Source organism: Mytilus galloprovincialis, chromosome 2, assembly GCF_965363235.1.
Source record: "Mytilus galloprovincialis chromosome 2, xbMytGall1.hap1.1, whole genome shotgun sequence".
NCBI lineage: Eukaryota > Metazoa > Mollusca > Bivalvia > Mytilida > Mytilidae > Mytilus > Mytilus galloprovincialis.
Window position 1 is genome coordinate 60045639 of NC_134839.1, and position 15325 is coordinate 60060963.

The 15325-nt window shown below is 33.0% G+C and overlaps 1 protein-coding gene across 1 annotated transcript in view; it reads right to left on the bottom strand.

The window, feature by feature from the left end:
- Nucleotides 1-4480, bottom strand: part of LOC143062340 (FMRFamide receptor-like) — a 65378-nt gene extending 60898 nt beyond the window's left edge. Inside the window, exon 1 of the mRNA XM_076234054.1 lies at nucleotides 4332-4480. The gene's annotated coding sequence lies outside the window, so the exon portion shown is untranslated. The remainder of the gene's footprint in view (nucleotides 1-4331) is intronic.
- Between the last annotated feature and the right edge of the window lie 10845 nt (nucleotides 4481-15325).

Consider the following 15325-nt stretch of genomic DNA (forward strand, 5'->3'; position numbering starts at 1 on the left):
CTACTTTTTTTTATAGCAAAATGTAAAATCCCAAACCCGTGTTCGATTTTTTTTTATACTTAAAATGTATCTAGCACCTACACAAGCACCTATACATAAATACATTCAAGATTTGCGGATGCAGCCTAGTATAATTACACGTATAGGTAAAGTATACTGACAAAAAAAAATTAATCTACTTCCTTGTTGTATTTTAGATTGACAATTCCTCACATCTTACTTTTATTTTGGTATCATTTGTAATAATTTTTTAAGACATTAAATTATCCAGAAAGTTTTTGAGTCTAGGGATATCATCTTTGGCAACTTTTGTAATAGAATCTTAGATTGCGGCCCAGGGTTAAAACTTTCATTTATATATTGTGTCCGAAACCGACCGTGCAAGGACTGTATGGCCAGTCAAGGTCGTTAAAAACTTCCATTTGTTGTGTCCGAAAAAATCACAAAAATCATCGTATTTTGACATTGTATTTATATCTAAAATGGACTGTATTTGAAATCTATAATGTATTATTATGAAGAGATTTGTGGCTTTGAAACAGATTTATTTAAGAACCAAGTTATGATCATTTGGTCGTTATACAGTTGAAAAATTGAAATATATTTGGCATAAACAGAACATTGTCCTTTCATTGTTGAGTAAAATTAATGGAAGAAACCTGTGCAAATGAGCGTCAACTGCAATTAGTGTTTTATTTTTTTTTTCTCTGATTATCGACTTATACTTATGATTTAAGGCATTTATATGTATTTTATAAAATGATGAAATGGAAATGACTCTAAGTGGACAGTTTGGGCAGAATATTAATATATGTTTGTGTAGATATAATATATATAAGAGGGTGGTAAATGGTTATTTTCGTGCAACGTTTTTGGCCTTTTTATTTCACGTATTTTCGTGTTTTGACGTTTTATTTGTCGTTTTCTCCTGTTTTACTCAATTTGCGTGCCTCGTGTTTCGTCTTATTTATCTTCCGTGTTTCGTTTCGATGCTTTTAATTTCTCGTGCATGTCCCGCATTTGATTAAAAGTCAGTTTGTTATAATACCTTCTAAAACTTGTGTTATCTACCGGTAATAGAAATTGATGTATATTGGAACAATTCTGCTTTTGCAATATATGGATTGGTATTTATGAAGTCCATGAAATTACCATGAATATATATATTTTGTTTCAAATAAGATGCAAGAAGCGGACGCTAAAAGGCGACAGAAAGGTCTTCATGTCCATTAATATTGGCTGCATGATCTCCAAGAACAGCTGAGCAATAACTTCTGGTACTTTTTCCTTAATATTCACTTAATATTTCTTGTGCTTTGTTTTTCCCGATTTTTGTTTTTCGTGCAACGTTTTTGCGATTTTTGTTTCCGTGTTTAGTGCCCCCCCCCCTCCCCCCCCCCTTTACCACCCTCATATAACCAAGTTGGATAATATTCATCATTATCATAAATTTTAGGACAATAACTTATTTTTTTACAGAATGATAGTGGCATTTAACTGCGTTAATTCCATATTTTTCGAAATTTTGTTTGGCGGACTTATATGAAAAAAATATTAACTGCTTCCGTGTATTCCCGTATCTTTTCGTAATGATGTCGCATGCATGCTGGCAATTCGTCGTCACTCGGCAAATTCCGGAAAATAGACCCCAAATAATTATGATCATGACTATTTCAATGAAAAAAACTTATATTTGGATAAAAGACAAATACTAGGAAGATGAAATTATACATTGAAATTGCAAAACAAATAATACAATAAAATTAATGCATGTATTTATAGTTTTAAAACTTTGGTGTGCTCAAAGAATTGTTTCAATACACTACGATTTCGTCAGTTTTAAAAGCATCAGTGGGAAATCTTCAGTAAAAATTCTAAGGTTTGTTATTTCTTAAATATAATTGATAACTACAATTGTTGTTGTCTTGCAATATATAACATTTTTTAAATCCACATTTTTATAAATTGATATAATTATGTCAAATTGGAAGTATATGATAAAAAGATCATATCACCATGACATTTTTTTCTATATCAGATGTTTCATAAAACTTCGGTCGATATATCAGACATCAAACCTTTGACTCCTTGGGTGGATATATTGGCTATTATTATCTGATATAAAAACTGTCATGAAATAATCTGATCTTTATCTTTTTTGCTTTGCTTTTTACCAGCTTTCTAAACATTTTGATTTGGCCAAATAAAATAGTATGTGTGGTTCCAGTTACATCTGAAAAAAAGTTGGGGTAGGTAGGTAGGGATTTTTTTTATTTTTTTTTTTTTTCATTTTCTGTTTTGTTTTTTTTTTTACATTGAGTCGCGGGAGCATCATTCTGACTTTAACAGTGCTTAATGACAAATGACAATAAAATCTTTAGGGTAGGCTAATTTCAAGACGAAAAGGTGGGAAGGTTGGGTCACTGGAACACACATATATTTTTATTTGGCCTTAAATTTCAAAGTAGATTAATATATTATATATAAAAAGCCAGATCAGCTATTATTTGCTTTTGCTTTAATACCTAGCTTGTCATGCTTATCAAGTTTGCTTAAACGTACCATGCATAATTAAAGTGTTTCATATGTGTTTTATTAAACTTATTGAGTGGTTGTTTGTTGCATTGTTGTGCCTTCTATGTCGGTTACAAGCTAGTTAGAACTTGTAACATTTGTACTTAGTTTTTTAAAACATGCCGACTTTAAATAAAGCTCATGTATTATATTTATTTATAGCCCCCTTGATATTTTATGTCTTAGAATTTCTTTAATAAAAACGTATTAACTGATGACAGAATGTGTTCATAAATAAATAATGCTTTCAAACACATGTGAAAAAACCTATATAATAATGCGCAAGTCCATAAATCAAAGATATCGGCTAAGTCGTGTATTGTTGCACTTTTTAAGTGTATTTTTATACTTTTATTTATAAAATTATATTTAAACACTTATTTGGATTATCTCCGTCAACTGTCAATAAAATTCAGAGGCGGATTTAGGGGGGCCAGAGGGCCCGGCCCCCCCCCCCTTTTTGGGAAAAAATTTGGTTGCTTATATAGGGAATCACTGAAGCGTGACTGGAGCGGGCCCCCTCTTAGGTCAGTCAGTGGGCCCCCACTTATGAAAATTTCTGGATCCGACACTGAAATTCCAACTTATCTCAACATGTTGAAATTGTTTCTCCTAAGCTGTTTATCGAATCCCAATTGGGTGATCACATAAAACAATGCCAATCTAAAGGTTCCAGAAAAAATGATGCCGATCTACATGTTCCAGAAAAAAAATGAGGATACTGACTTATGCTTTTAAATTAGTTAAATATAGGTAAAATGCAAATACGAACGATACGCTGAAGATTTCATAAACGAAAGGGACCACCCTATATATATTTAATCCCTGACAAAGCATCAGATATATGTACAAAGAAGATATATTCCTAAATTGCAATTAATCATCTAAATCTTTTTTCACCACATTTCATAAAAATGCAATTGAAGACCATGCTTATGAAATGTAATAGCTTGCATCAGTTGCAGATCTAGAAATGTTCATCAGAGGGGCCCACTGACTGTTAAAAAGGGGTCCCGCTCCAGTAATGCTTAAGTGATTCCCGATATAATCAACCAAAAGTGTATCACAAAAAGTAGGGTCGGGCACCCTCTGCTCCCCTAAATCCGCATCTGCATTATGATCATCCTTATGCTTGTGTCTTATTTGGTAATTAACTGTCTCATTAGGAATTTTAAAACCTCATATTCTTATTTTCATAATATCCATATGTTCATGTCTGTATAGAAAATAACCCAGCTTCTATCATAGACTACTGTACCCTCAGAGATAAAGTCCAACAGAAGAAGTATATCAACACGATGGTTTTAATAGCATTTAAAGCGGTACCATTTTTTCCCAAACTGTAGAATTATGACATAATCAATTTATAAATTCAAAGTCCAACCCTTTTACACCCAAAACATGTTTCAAATTCTTTCTTTCAGTCTTTTATTTTTTATTAATTTTTTAATCTAGTATAATTATTTATCACTTGACTTAATCAAGATGGTATTGCCTCTGTATGTTTACGTATATTTGTTCCGACTAACAGACGTTCCACTGGAAACTTTGTTTTCTGTATAAATAATGTCAAAATATCTGTTCCTGTTAAACCATTTATTTCGTTAGGAACATTTACTGTAAAATTTATTCCAGTCAGTGGAAATAATATTCCAGAATATTTTTCCCATTTGGAATTTATAGTATGAAGGAACTTCAAATTCGTGACAATTATACCGACATATATGGTCATAAATTTTGAAATTAGAATAACTTACCCAACTTTTGAAATTAATTTCCGAAAATCCCTGCAAAAGATTGTGCCATTCCTCAACATCAAAAGTAATATATAAAAACTAAAATTAAATCCTTTTGCAAGATCATTTATTTGGCTTTCTATTTAATTTTCATCTCAGACAACAAGAGAAACCAATTATAACACAGATCATTAAAATCTTGTTCAGCAAAACTCTTCATAAACTCCTGTTATAGAATAACAAGTCGGTCGTAATCAATATGAATACTATTTATTTGTCACTGAAACTCCGGTAATAACGAACGACCGCTATTCTGACTGGTCATTAAAGATTTGTAATTAGAAATACGTCACTGAAGCGTTTTAATCATTAGCATTTAGTCAAAATATATTACGCTTTTATGTTCTGCCTTTCACTAATAATTATAGGCAAAAAACACAATACGAAAGTTTTTATAATAATATAAAATTGGATTTCAAAGTCATGCGTCGGATTATTGATGTGTTGCATTTAAAGCCATGTAAAAAGAATTATAATACATCGAACATGAATCTATTTCGATAACATATTGAGTAAATGGAAATTGTCCTTTTGTTTGAAGATATCACTCCGCGTGTATACAATTAGAAATAGAAAAAGCAAGACAATGACAGATGACAATACAAAAATAAAACGTACAAAACGCATGTGAGCGTCTTTACTAATGTTTAAATGTATTTTTATCATGGTTTTGTCCGTCAACTTATACTTATGATTAAAGGCATTCAACTTTTAAATTAGTTTACACCAATAAAAACTGGCCGCCACGAAATAGCCCAAAAGCGATGTTTAAAAGTTGAGTTAAAATACAAAACATCAAAAATCAAATCAACTGTAGTTTATAAAGTGGTGAAATACAGACGGTACACAAGCAACACGTACATATATACCAACAAGAATTTCGAGGACATTACACAAGCAACACGCACATATTTACGAACAAAAATACAGAGGACAATATACAAGCAAAACGTACATATATACGTACAAGATTCTAGAGGACAATACACAAGCAACACGGACTTATATACGAACAAGAATTCAGAGGACCATTCACAAGCAACACGCACATATATACGTACAAGATTCTAGAGGACAATACACAAGCAACACGTATATACGAACAAGAATTCAGATGACCATTCACAAGCAACAAGCACACATATACGTACAAAGATTCTAGAGGACATTACACAAGCAACACGTATATACGAACAAAAATACAGAGGACAATACACAAGCAACACGTATATACGAACAAGAATTCAGATGACCATTCACAAACAACACGCACATATATACGTACAAAGATTCTAGTGGACAATACACAACCAACACGGTTATACGAAAAAGAATTCAGAGGACCATTCACAAGCAACACGCACATATATACAAATAAGAATCTAGCGGACAATACACAAGCAACACACACACATATATACGATTACTTAAAAGGGCTTTTGGGTTTCAAATTCCCATTTTAAATGAGCTGATTGTCAATCTTTAGAATATAGTATCTCTGTATGTAAAACTCAATTTAATGTATCATTGCCCTTAGTGATCTTAGCTGAAGATGTGTCGTTGATTAAACTTCTTCCTATTATATAAAATCACAAGAGAAAAATGGTTTGAAATAAAAACAAATCGATGTCTACATTTTCATTTCCATTTTGGCATTTCTTACTTCTTGAGTATAAACTGAGAAAATTTAACTTGTAACTGAGAAATGTGAAATTGGAACTGAGAAATGTCGACTCGGAACTGAAGTATTTCAACTTTGAAGTAAGAATTGTCAAAACGGAAATGAGAAATTAACCGTTAAAAAATCAAATGTCCCTACCTGTCTTTCGTACATAGGCATGGCCACTCATATTTCCTTATTTCATGGAAACGGTATAAATACAATTTGTACGCATGGTATCTGTAATTAAATCGTTTATTTGCTTCTTTTTGTAACTTCATTTGGGGTGTAAAAGCGTTGACCGAAGTACATTTTGTTCTACGCTTCATTCTAAAAATGTGCGCACGGTCAATGCTTTTACAACCCTATGAAGTTACAAAAAGAAGCATTCAATACTTATAATTACATTTTTCTAGCTAGAATCATGAAAACACGAATTTTATCATGTTTTTATTTAATTCACATGTGCACTTTATTGTGGGACCTCGTGTTATCATGAATGAAAAGTTTTATTGAGTAATGCAATTGCTTAAGGAATAACAAATGATGTGCAGTTAGCCAACCAGAATAACGTATTATAGTGAAACATACATCTTATTTAGTTATTCAGTTATAAATCACATGTCTTTTGTGTCAAAATTTAGAGCAAAGTATTAAAAATTTAATTTTATACGATACACATCATTAGATATTGGAAAGAGGTTTCTTATTAAAATATTGTACATTACAATCTTCAGAAAAATATAATGAATAGAGATCCAAAAGTAGACGGGTTTAATTCAAATCAAATCATAATAACACGGATACAACCACTTTTACAAGAATAAACATTTGAAAAAGAAAGATATGAGTAACTACTAAGAGAAAACTGATATGACAGTTTTATGATAAATTAATTGTCTGGAAAACATTATACCAAAGTTACCCAAAGCGAACAAAAATACTGTATCTAGCACTCAATAATAATAAAGGAATATGCAAGGGAAAAAAGAAAGCTTCAAGTTAGACCATTATAAATAATCATGAACTATTTAAAGCAACAATAACAGTATACCGTTCCGGTTCACCCGAGAACACCTCCAGCTTTCAGTAGTTATTTTGGTCTGAACTTACACTTCCTGCTAGACAATGATTGCTTTGTTTTTAGTTGAGAATTTTTATGTATTTATGAATTTTTGTAAAATGTTAAATGATGGCAACTTTAAAACATTGTTTCGATTTTTGTTGGCTTACAAGTCTTTGACTCCTGAAAAGTACTTCGAAGGAGTTGAAGCATTTAATTTGCTATTTATTAATGATAAATAATCGATATGAAAGAGAAAAAAAACTATTATAAATCTTTTTAGAGATGTGTTATTTTCTTACGCTTGATTCTTAGCTTTTTAAACATGTCTTTCGTGACATTTCTTGTAGTGATTCATTAGTCTGTTTACTGCAATGAGTTTACGTCTGAAACTACTTCCTGCTTAAATCGGAGTGATTTGTGTTTAATTGAAAATTTAGATGTAAGGAGAATTTTATCTGAAAGAACATTGAAAGACTTTCAATATATATAAGGGTATATATCTCCCAATTGATACGATATTCCCGTGCTTGCATTTCCTATCATGATTTTCTTGATAGAGGGTTGCTGCTTACAAGGAAGCTATTAAACCAAAAGTTCCAAATGGTGAAGTTGAAATCATCCCTTCGTAAATTTTACGGACGCCATCACGAGTTGGTTGACCGTTATGGAATAACCGTTTCACAAATGATATCGGATATGTTCCTTACGTCGTAACTACAATCCCCTTCCCTTTCATGAATGTGACCTACCGAATTAGACTATTTACCGGATTTGTTATCACATAAGCAACACGACGGGTGCCGCCTGTGGAGCAGGATCTGCTTACCCTTCCGGAGCACCTGAGATCACCCCTTGTTTTTTGGTAGGGTTCGTGTTGTTTATTCTTTAGTTTTCTATGTTGTGTCGTGTGTGCTGTTGTTTGTTTGTCTTTACATTTTTAGCCATGACGTTGTCAGTTTGTTTTAGATTTATGAGTTTGACTGTCCCTTTGGTATCTTTCGTCCCCCCTTTCAAAGCATTTGAGTTTTGGTGCAATACATCCTGATTTTATTTCGATTCTACATAAATGAAAGTCCGAACATTTTAACGAATGTGAAGGTCTCTATGTTTCTCCTCTTAATACTTGCTTTTTTGAAGAAATAATTTAAGAAATTTTAAAAGGACGAATTGGACGATTAAAAATAAGATTCTTGGTAAAAGGACAGTCAAAATTTACGAGAGATGAGAACAATTGTTAAAAAAACGAAATGAAAAACAAAACATAACGAAAAAACAGATGGCAAAAACCTTATACAAAAAAGAGATTTAGTGCAAACTATCAACAAAGAGTTGGCTAATAGTACTAAGGGACTTTACCTTAGATAAGTACCTAAGAGTTACGACAGTACATTTGTTATTTATTAATGAAAGATAATCGATATAAACAAAAACAATAGATCTTTTGAAAGATGGATTATTTTCTTAATCTTGGTTATTAACTTTTTTGTACTTGTTCTTAGCGGCATTCTTGTAATGTTTCAATAATGTTTACTATACAATGGATTTAGGTCTGGTTTTACTTCCTGCTTTGCTAAATTGATTTTTGTCCAATTGAGGGGGAAACAGGTGTAAAGAAAGCTTTAACTGATGAAACCTTCAAAGACTAAGAAAGAAGACGAGATTTGGCTTTATAAAAGCTGATTTCACCGAAATTCTACGATTTTCAACATGAAGAAAAATCTAAATCAAGTAAGGAATATAATGGTCACATATTCATCGATTCTAAAGGGCAAACGAGACCACAACAAATAAGAAGATTCTGGAGAAATAAAAAAAGAGCATAGTACTAAGATAAGACAGATAAGACCATAGCTTAACAAAAGACTAAATGAAATACAAAACGTTACTCTGAAAAGTACAGAATGAACAAACAACCATTCAAGAACTGGAGTCAAATTAAATGATGAGTAAGCAGATTTGTTCTAGTACTGGCATTAGTGTTCACATCGGTTTTGGTTTTTTTTTTTATGTTTTTTTTTTTTTAGAGTTAATTTGAACTTAAAAATATCACCTCGGAGTGATTGCAGCAATCTTGGTATAATTTTTATACTTAAAAATAAATTACCAATAGGTAATAAAAAATATAAGAATTGTGAGACCTGAAAAGAATTGATAGGAAGGCGAAAGGTACCGAAAGGACATTCAAACTCATAGTCGATAATAGACTGACAACACCATGTTAAAACTTAGAAGAACAAAATACTAAAAGACAAACAAAAGTATACAATATACAGCATAGAAAACTTAAGACTGAGCACCACGAACCCCGCGAAAAAAACGCGAGGGAAGGGGTCATGGACGATCCAGAAGGAACAGAAGATCCTGCTCCACAAGTGGCACCCGTTGTGAAGAAGCGATGAATATCATTTAGAAACACTGATATACACATTAAAAAGATTCCAACTGGATAAACAGCAAAATGCAAAACGTGACCAATCAACATCTGTACAATGATTTTTGTTAACATTAGGCTTATGTAATAACTTCCTCTTATTGTATACAACTGTATTATAATGACTGGTTAATGTTAGTTGTAAATGTTACTTAGTCTGGGGATAAGCAAAATATCATATCAAAACCTATTAGTATTTTTAAATGGTTATTCAACGCATAGGTACATGCTACAACGTGATCTTTCAAAACCACTTTTTATGTATTTATTAACTCATTTGTTATATAAGATCTTAAGTACATCTCTATTTGTAGGCTTCAGACAAAGGCTAATTTACACATGGAACTCTAAATTCAATCTGAAATACCTATTATTCAGGCAATTTTCAATGCAATTTTGCAGGATCTGCTCAATTATCAACAACAAAAAAAAACAGTTAGGTCTGAATCATAGCTTGACTTGCACCTGTAAATTAGAAATGAGTTTTAGGTCAAAACCAAACTTAAATACATAAGGAATGGTTTCAATTTCATATAAAAACATTACGTTCCTTTGAAGCAACATTCCAGCAGCGCCTGAATATGTGGGTTATTTCTCCTAGTTGACACGATGGATATGTCAGCGCTAGCATTGCTACAAAGAAACCTTATGAACCAAGGTTACTTACCGGTAAAGTTGGAGTCATCTCTTCTAAAGGTTTACGTACACCATAAGGATTTGATTGACCGTTAAGCCTCGGTCACACCTTACCGGATAGCACGAACGGACGCCTAACGGATAAAAATAAAAGTTGTCCGTTGACAAAATTGTTATCCGTTGGGAGTCCGTTGATGTACTGACCGAATAAAACGGACGTGTAACGGATGCATAACGGACACACACCGGATATGCAACGTACGAGAAACGGACACGTACCGGACAGAACGGATGTCGAACGTACATCAAACGGACGAGTAACGCATAAAACGGACACCTAACGGAAGTGTACCGGATAAAACGGATGAAAAAGATATACGGAAAAATCAAAGGCGACAATAATAATACATGTAAATCGCTTTAATATTCAAAATGTTTCTGTGTAACTGGTTTTGGTTTGTTCTTCAAAATTCCGCCAAAGGGCAGTGTCTGGCCTGAATAAGAACTGCTTGATTGTGAAGACGTGCCTAATACTCTAAGATCGATTATGAATACTAAGAATTCATGAACTTTAAGAAATCTGACATACCAATAATTGTCATTTCTGACGCGAAATTTTCAATTGGCATTTTTCCGTTTCAGATCCGTTCATCATCCGTTTTATCCGTTATACGTCCGGTAGAAGTCCGTTTCTCATCTGTTGAACATCCATTTTATCCGTTAAACGTCCGGTAGAAGTCCGTTGGTGAATTTATCTTCCAGACCTCCAACGGATGTATAACGGACACGTAACGGATACAAAACGGAAACGAAACGGACGAGTACCGTACAAAACGGACGCCTAACGGACGTTCAACGGACATTTTATCCGTTGGACGTCCGTTCAAAGTTTTGAACATGCTCAAAATTTTCCACCGGACAGAACGGACGTCGACGGATAAAACGTACGCTTAACGGACATGCAACGGATATGGACGGACGTCTAACGGACATGAACGGATTGAAAAAAAGTTATCCGTTAGGCGTCCGTTCGAGCTATCCGGTAAGGTGTGACCGAGGCTTTATAGGTATCTCTGTCACAGAAGGCCAATATTATGTTCCATTTGTCGTCTATGATCCCGTCCTCTTTTCTTCGTATATAACATGCGAAAATCAACCGTTTCGTTTAAGGGCATACGATACAGTTTTGATCCTGTATTTACAAGTTCGTGAAAATTTGCAGATAGGCTATTTTTTACCTGATTAAATCAAATATGTAATAAAAAATATACCTTCATGTGCTACTTTTTGAGTAAAATGAGGTCGAAATTTTGTATATTTGCTCAAAATTCAGATTTGTGGTCGTAATTTCTTTTTCGAAAGAAAGACATAACTTTTTTGTTATAAAAGATAAACACAAATTGTTTTTTGTTAAATAATCGGTAATTTCTGTATTTTATAACTATCCTAAAAAATTATGCATTTTTTATTCAAAAATAACTCATATTTATCAAATGTTCATGAATTGAGGAAAATACATCATTTTTTGCTGCATGTTTATCAAAATTAAAAAAAATCCTCTATTTACAGTTTTATAAAATTTGGGTCACATAATCTCCCTGCAAAATGAAACAAATTGCTGTTTTGAAAAATAGGGATCCATGAACTCGTTTTCAAATTAAATCAGTTTGAATGATAAAAATCAGTCGAAAAATGCATCTTTCCCGATATGTCACAGTTTGACGTCGCGAAAATAACATTTTACGTTAGCAACGTCATTACCTTCCCTGTAACTGTATCGTATGCCCTTAAGTGCAATGAACAACATGGCGGGTGTCATAAGTGGAAAAGAAACTGCTTCCAGAACACCAGAGGCATTAAAGGTGTTCGCGATTTCTGCTTTAGTTTTCTATGCTGTTTAGTGTTATATTTTTTTTTTTAATATTTGTGTTGCTCCGATATCGGTTACGCTTTTGAGTATCTTTTGTAAGCTGTTTCTATTGCAATCTTTTATATTAGTTCATTTATTATAAGTAGTAAGAGTTAGATAATTAACATGTTCTGATGTTTCATAAATCTTAAATTTTCTGATGGTAAGCAAAAGTTAATCTATTGCAATCATTTTAATGCAGGTGTACTGAAACGTTCGATAATTTAAGTGCAGTAGAGGTAATGCTACATGCTTTAAAAATTAACAATTAAATTAAAACTTCAAAACTATTTACAATATGTAATTGACATAAATCAAACAAATTTAGCCATAACAAAACATTGTGACAAATCTTTCTACCGCTTGACTCCTTAGGACATCACAAAAATTCTCTTCTGTCTCTTAAAAACACCTGCTTGCCTATGTTCTATAAAATTTGAAAATCTAAAGAGAGACAGCAATTAACTATAAGGAGATTCACAGACATAAGTCAGACATTTAATCAAAGAAAAATAGTATATAACATGGCACACATTCCATATGACCGCTTTAAATGGTTTGATTTAAGAGAGCAACATATACCCCGAGGTGCATATACATTCTGTTAAATTAAGTTAAAGACTACGTACTATATGATTTAAATTCTTACTGGAATAGAATTGATAACGCAATTGAAATAAAGATTTAGGAAAAAATCAAATCTGTGCAAAACTTCGATGTGCATAGATCAACCCATTGAAAAGACAACATACTACAACCATGACAACAGATCAAGATGGCGTCAAATACAATTAAACTCAAAAAGTCGGGTAAATCAAATAGTCGTAATAGTGTATTTTTCAAAAGTAAAAAACGTGTTCAGTTTTATTTTGTATATTTTATTTAGATATGTTCAGACCAGTCATAGCTTCTTGTCTGTATATGAAAATGTTAGACTGTAAAGTGCGTTGAAATGCAGACCTTTATTTAATTTTCAATATTACAAATAATGTACACACTTGAAAGCGCTTACCATGTTGATTTTCAGCATAATTTTCATTTCCAAGAGGAATTAGTCCCCAAAAGTAATCCATTATACTGGTTTTGGGACCCCTCCAAAGCATTGCTGACATACATTTGATATAAACAATCGGACAAGAAATGTTGCATGTAGGTCAACAGACAGATGATCGAGCACCGGGTATATGAAATCCCCCTGGCCTGTGTTGATGCAGAGTACATTAGATTACAAATATTTGAATAAAATTCGTCTGCAAAAAGTCGATTTTGAAAAGAAATTGTACCACATCATTGTATCATTGTTATAACGTTAATGTAAATAATGAAGTGGCTATTTCGATGGATTGATTTTTTGTTATCTAAACGCTCAGAGGCAAATATATATGCATATTCAGAAATAGAAAAAATAACAACCAGTTAAGTGTGCAAATCGACCTGTATGTATTGCAGAAGTTCTGATGCAAATGGAAAAAGGTTATGTTTTAACATAAACCAAATTGGCAAAAGTCCTTAATGCTTTTCCACTTCGAACTTTACTAGTCCCTTTTACTTTTTTTTTTATTCGGGCGTCACTAATGAGTCCTGTCTGACATACATAATCTTAATCTATACATCTATGATGATAGATATAATGAGAGGGGAAGAAAAAAAGGACACGCCAAAACAAATTGGAGAAGAACAGTTGAAGCTGAAATGAAAGAATTTGGAATCAGCTGAGGCAAAACAGAAGAGAAAGCACAGAACAGAGATGAGTGAAAAGGTCTAGTTCTTGCTCTATGTGCCCCTTGGTATATTAAGTACTAGGTAGGTAGGTAGATATAATAAGATTGGGTATAAGTGCCAATGAGACAACTCTTCATCCAAGTCACAATTTGGAAAAGTAAACCATTATGGGTCAAAATAAGGTGACCAACACGGAGCCTTGACACACACCGAACAGCAAGCTTAAAGGACCCCAAAATGACAAGTGTAAAACCATTCATACAGGAAACACAACGGTCTAATATTATGTATAAACAAGAGGCTGTCACAACGACAGCAAACCGGATTTATTAACATTTATTTGTGTCCTGGCAATATCACAAGAACCATTACTGATGAATGGTGAAAGTGAAAATCGTCAATATCAAATTTGACCTCCATTTTGTCATCAGTATCAACATATTAAAATTTGAAAAGCTTAGATTGAATGGTTCATGAGTAAATGCAACAACGTGAATGGAAACGCCATTTTACGATCTTTCAAGAACCATAACTCCTGAACGGTAAAAGTCAAAATCGTCATATTGAACTTGACCTCTATTTTATCATCAGTAACAGCATATTAAAATTTCAAAAACTTTGGTTGAATGGTTCATGAGAAAATGCACGGACACGACGGGAAACACCATTTTTCAATCTTTCAAGAACCATAACTCCTGAACGGTAAAAGTCAAAATCGTCATTATTGAACTTGACCTCCATTTTGTCATCAGTAACAGCATATTAAAATTTCGGAAGCTTTGGTAGAACAGTTCATGCATAAATGCACGGACACGATTGGAAACTCCATTTTTCAATCTTTCAAGAACCATAACTCCTGAACGGTAAAAGTCAAAATCGTCATTATTGAACTTGACCTCCATTCTGTCATCAGTAACAACATATTAAAATTTGGGAAGCTTTAGTAGAACAGTTCATGCGTAAATGCACGGACACGACTGGAAACTCCATTTTTCAATCTTTCAAGAACCATAACTCCTGAACGGTAAAAGTCAAAATCGCCATTATTGAACTTGACCTTCGTATAGTTGTCAGTAAAACATATTAAAATTTTAAAAGCTTTGGTTGAACGGTTCATGTGTTAATGCACGGACAACATTTGCCCGGCCGCCCGCCGTACATCCCCAAATCAATAACCGACATTTTTGTCACAAAAATCCGGTTAAAAACGAAAAACGATAAACTCTTATGAACCACATCAACAAACGACAACCACTGAACAACAGGTTCATGACTTAGGACAATTCCAAACAAATGCAGCGGGTTTAGAAGTTTTAACAGGCACAAACCTTCACCTTAACCTGAAACAGTAGTATAACCTCTTTAATTCAGTTTTCTTAATATGGGCGCAAATGTTTTTTTTTTTTTTTTTGCCATGGTGTTGGTAGTCCATTTTGTATCTTTCGTCTCATTTTTTCAAGAGTTCTTCAATATGCAGAAAGTGAGGCACTATACCCAAGCACGGGAGCAGGGATTCAATGTGGTTACCATG